Here is a 5,606-nt window from a genome sequence, read left to right as displayed (position 1 = left end):
CTGGTTGAAAATACATCATACATGTCTATAAAATTAAACGTGTTGAAATAAGAAAACAAGAAACACACACACGTAGCTTCAACAGTCACCCTGTGAACTCCATGCTTCTGGTTCCATAAAAGTTTCAGATAAAATGTTTTTATACCTTAATGCATACCTAATACTATTACAGGGAACTCTATTTGACCAAGCAGTACAAAGCAGGAATAAGATTAATTTTATAAGAAAAGACAAAACAAAACTAATTTTAGTTCTATCAGCAGCACCACCCTTAATGGTAATATAAGGGTTAACAAATTTCCTCTCTCTGAATTAATTTGTTTTATTACCTTCCATTGATCTTTTCTAATGCAAATATATTTCTGACAAAATACACTGGAGATTTGCTTGGCCTCTTTATTGTTGTAGGATATGGCAATTAATTTTTTTATTGTGATTCCAATTAGCTTTCTGCTCTTACAATGTTTTACCTAAATCCTCCTTTAAAGTTTCCCTAAGGTTACAGGAAAAAGATCATCTAAGCATGACTGTATTAAAAGGTAGAAGTAAGGAATGCATTACTTACGTTGTGTACAATATTGAGGTTACTCTAGGTTAAATGAATCTGATTCCTTGAAGAGATAAAGATGCTTTAAATCATGAAGAATTAATCAGAAAATTCTAATTGAAAAACAGGACCACAGTAGTCTATTATAAAAGGGGAGAAAGTGTCAAATTAGCACAATAGAGCAGAGAAATCTGAAAGAAATTTTGCAGACTGTTGCCATCATGACCCTTGTAAAAGTGTTGTTAAAGAGAGAAAAACAAAGGAAAAAAACCCTAAGGAGGCAGACTTCATGATTAGGACCACCCAAGGAGAGTCTCTGAGAAAAGAAAATTGAGTTCCATAATTGGAGGTGGTCTGCATGTAAAATTTTCAGATGTGCCTGCAGACACTAAGTGCTGAGTCTGAGTAATTACCAAAGGGAAACTGAGAGAAAGGTTAGAGGATGATATTACAAACACCAGGACAGTGAGTTGATAGACAAGAGCTTTCAAGTGTAGCTCCATGACGATCCCAGCTAGTACCAACCATTCAGGTTAAAAATTTAAAACTACATGAAAAAGCTATCGTCTTTCTACTACTGATCTACCTAGCATTTACTGACCCTGAGTAAGAGAAGGATGAGAGAGTGGCTGGAAAGTAAGATAAAGGTAGAACAATCAGAAAATGTCCCTGGCCTGAACAAATAAAACCCTACTACATTCAGTGAAACGGAATATTGCAACCCACTGAGGTTGTTCAGCTGGATATGGGAAGAGTCTCAGTTTTTCAAACACCTCAATCTCTTAGCTCACAGGACTTGAAAAAGAGAAGAGAGAGAAGAAGTGTGGACTGTGAAACCAAGGGGACTCCTTTTTCACACCTAAATCTCTACCTTGGGGTTCCAAATAATACAAAGTGAGAGATGGAAATTGGATTAAATTGTAACTTTGAATTGAGATCTCATGCATTTTATATTTCTAAATATACAAATACTAGGCAAGTGTTGTTTGTAGTGAACATCATTAACAGTTTATCATTTAAACATTTACTTTTACAGAGGAAAACATCTGACATAATTTAGGTTTTTTGTGGACAACGGGTCTTTAGTGATTCCTTTTTATCTCTTCTTCTCATACAAGGTATATAGAAGTTGTGGCAATATGAAAATTGTGTACTTTGGGCAAGACTGCATATTAATCTTAGATATGATTCAAACATCAAAGTGTATCTTACAAAAACATTAATATCGCACAACAGTCAGGTATTTGCCATTGTCACTGAAGAATTAGATGACAACATATTTCTATATGTGATCAATACATTTAGCTGATTTTTTGCATATTTCTAATTGATGCCAGTTTTATTTTAATCTTGAAAATTTTCTGAAGTCCTCAGTTTCTTTCTTTTCTAAGTACAAATCAACACTTACTTTAATTTAGCATAGTTTAACTCATTGCATGAGTTGCCATGTAACTCATGCAATATTTGTAGCTCTCTAAAACTGTTAAGCCGAGCTTAATAATAAAAACATTCATCAGGAAAAATCTATACACCTTATACAAAAATTAATTCAAGATGGATTAGAGACTTAAATGTTAGACCTAAAACCATAAAAACCCTAGAAGAAAACTTAGGCAATACCATTCAGGACATAGGCATGGGCAAGGACTTCGTGTCTAAAACACCAAAAGCAAATTTAAATAGAAAATGTCATGACCTAGAAGATGACCTAGCTCTTCTTCTTCTTCTTTTTTTTTTTAATTGCAAATCATCACCATATAATTCTCATTTCACTTTGGGTAGATAGAATACAGCCTAGTAATGAGAGTTGTCTTATGAATTTATTAAGTCATGGCTTTAGAAATAAGTCATAAGATCCCTGTATTTAGAGGTTGTAACAAGATCTCCTTAAAAACTGAAGCATAATACATAGTACTAGAACTTGTGAAGACATCTCCATTTATTCTCATGGGAGCTTCCCGTCCACACCCATGGGAGGATAGGGAAACTTATCATGTAGTATAAAAAGATTTACCTGTATTCATGCCAGAATCCTAAGAAAACAGAAAGAGAACTTGGTGCAGTGTTATATGGTAAAGGTCTAAATCAAAAAAAAAAAAAAGAGTTGATTGATTGAACAGTCTCTGGTGGGTTAAACTATTGATTGTTGATTCAAAAGTAAATAACCTCAACCTAGTGTAATAGCAAGTATTGTAAGAGTAAGAAATTAAGTTGTTAACATTCTTGATAAAAAAGGAAATGAGTTATTGATAAATACTTATTTTCCTCCGTCCTCATTCTCATCGTAATTGCTATGGAATGAGACAGTGTGTCTCTCAACTTGAGAACCTTGGAATCCAGAAGTAAGACTACACACAAAAACAAAATACACACAAATGAAAACAAACTTTCACATGAATTACTCTGCAGATTTAAGTGTAATGCAATTTAGGCCACAAAAATAATTGGGCAGAAATATTTCAAGTAAATTTTTTTTTTCCAGGAATGTAACGGGAATGGTTACATGTAGGAAATGGCATATAACATTTTTAAAAAGGCAGAGAAATGATTTGAAGCAAAATTTTAAACTAAGGAAAAATATTACTGATGATGTTTAGATTATAATAAAGGACAAAGATAATTTATTGCTGAAAACCCAGTATTGAAGGATATTGAGCTGTAAGGGTGACTAACATAGCTGGCTGGGAAGAAGCATTAACATCATGAATTAAAAATTTTTTCGAGGCAACTGGGAGTCACTCTAGAATCCCAAAAGAAGAATGACAGTTGATATATAAACACTTACATGCACAAGCCAAGAGGGTACTATCACACTTTTCCCCTAGTCCGCCCTGCAGGAGCAGTTTTTAAGTCTTGGGTTACAGTATCCTAGAATTTTGAGACTCCCTCCCAATAAAAATTGAGCTCTCTGTGCAGCCAATGGACCTGGGTCCATCAGTAACAGGACCATGTCTCAGGACTAAATAGAAAACCAAAGGAAGGCATGAAGGATGAAGGTCTTCATGTAGTGCTCTTCAATAAACCTTTACAAACGATTAGAAAGAATACCACAAAGAAACTACTAACCTAAAGGTGTTTGATTTCACAGAGTAAAATCTTTTTGAGAAGATCACTACTATTACATAGACTCAGGTGAACACAGATCTGACTGCATGTCCCCCAAAATATTGTCACAGAGATGTCTCATTCTGAATGCCACAGTGGGTTAGAGAACACGCCTCTGGGTATGTCAGCAGAGATACTTTACCTTTCCCCACCACAGTAGCACTATGCAGTCAGTTGATCTCGTCTTCATGAGACTCTAGATCTACAGCCATCATTTCTAAAACAAATGCAAACAAAGGTTTATTTTGAAGTGAGCAGAGGAGCTTTCTCTATGTGGGGTAGCATGCCTGGGAAACCTGATGTTGTTTGTGTAGAAGGCTCACAAAGTACCTGTAAATCATTCTGATCAAGACTCTGAATATTAAATTGGAAGAGGATTTTAATTTGCCATCGAGAAGTCATTCATTTTGATGGTTCAAATGATGCAATGGAAAGACTAAGGAGATTTTCCATTTTTGCAGAAAAAGTGTTCTGTGTTAATGGAGCCAGAGGAAACCACATGGGCTTTGGTCAGCTGCATCAGTTCTTAAATGCCAGAGGATGTGCAGATGTTTTCCAGACGTTCTTTAATATGGAACGACAATGAGCAGAAAAGTAGTTGAAAATACTTTGTCACTGTTGACCTTTTGATTTTGTTTCCCCACTCTTTCTTGAAAGAGTAATTTTATTTTATTTTATTTTCATTCTAGAATGTCGAGGAAGGGGCAGGCAAGAAAGGTAGTATAACTGAAATGCATCTGTTACAAATACGTCATGATTGAAAGCAGAACTGAGTTTCAACTTATAACCCTAAAATTGTTGTTGGACATTTCTTGACATATAAACTATGCATTTTGAAAGAGAATTAATTATTTGTGAAGGTAATGTTCGTGGTCCATTTTGCCAGGCATTCCCACTCTGCTTCTCCCTTCCCTGCCTCCACTAAAGAACCTAGAAAAGCTAACTGCTCCCCTTGCAGCCTCTGTTGCAACTACGAATGGCTTTGGGAACACAGCTTTGGCTTCAGGATTTGTGGGAAAACTTTTGCTTCCTCATTAAAGTTATATATGCAGTTAGGTCATCTCTTCTTCCTCTGTCTGCCATAAACACCAAAGTGATTTCTGGAGCTTGAGTAGTCCTTTTAACCAAAGGGAAGGAACTGTCAGAGAATCACAAAGATGCCAGTTCCCCATTGTTGAGCTGCTGTTGAAACACCACACCCTGCCTATCTCTGGACATCTTATTAATTCAACCTGTTTTGTTTAATTTCTAGGCTTTTTACTAGAAGTCGAAAGCTAGTTGTCAAATAGAGTTCTACAAAGCTTTAGTATTCAATTTACCCCAGCCATTTGATAGACAAACAAGTGAAGTTTTTCTTAAACAGAGTTTGCAGTTTGTCTCTATTTCTGTGTACTCATGCTCTGCCCTTGCTCCCGGGCTTGCCTTGCCCATGCTGAGGCGAGCAGAGCTTGAACATTTTTAATAGGCCTCCACAATTCATCAGATTAGTAATTTAGAAAATTTGTTTTTGAGGAATTGTATTTTGATACTTTTTTTCATTCTGGAAATAGCTTTTTGTGCATTTATTTTTGGCAGAAAGATCTAGCATAGAAAAAAATCACTATCTGGTTTTTGGGGCCCTCTATAAATCAGTTCCAAAAGCATTTATTGACTGTTTACCAACTGCCAGAAAAAACAAGCAATCACTTACACCTGATAATTCTTACTACTGTATGATGATGCTTTAGGAAATACATGATAAAGATGTTCTTTACAGATGCCATCTATAACTAAAAGTTTTAAGACTACAAAAGGAAATAGTTGGGGACTGTATGAAAAGAGAAGACTAAATACGAAGTTCCCTAACTGCTGGTTCAAAACTTTTAATTGGATACATGAATTACATATCTAAAAGATATGTACATATGTATATATCTCATCTAAAGTATGTAATAAAACATAGAATACAAAATAT

The 5,606-nt window shown here is 35.2% G+C and overlaps 1 pseudogene; it reads left to right on the top strand.

Moving 5' to 3' along the window:
* Positions 1 to 523: 523 nt before the first annotated feature.
* LOC111552046 lies at positions 524 to 4,238 on the top strand (annotated as a pseudogene).
* Positions 4,239 to 5,606: the final 1,368 nt, after the last annotated feature.

This window comes from Piliocolobus tephrosceles, chromosome 3 (genome assembly GCF_002776525.5).
Source record: "Piliocolobus tephrosceles isolate RC106 chromosome 3, ASM277652v3, whole genome shotgun sequence".
Classification (NCBI taxonomy): Eukaryota; Metazoa; Chordata; class Mammalia; order Primates; family Cercopithecidae; genus Piliocolobus; species Piliocolobus tephrosceles.
The sequence above is the reverse complement of the archived record's forward strand: the minus strand, read 5'-3'. Positions and strand labels throughout refer to the sequence as shown.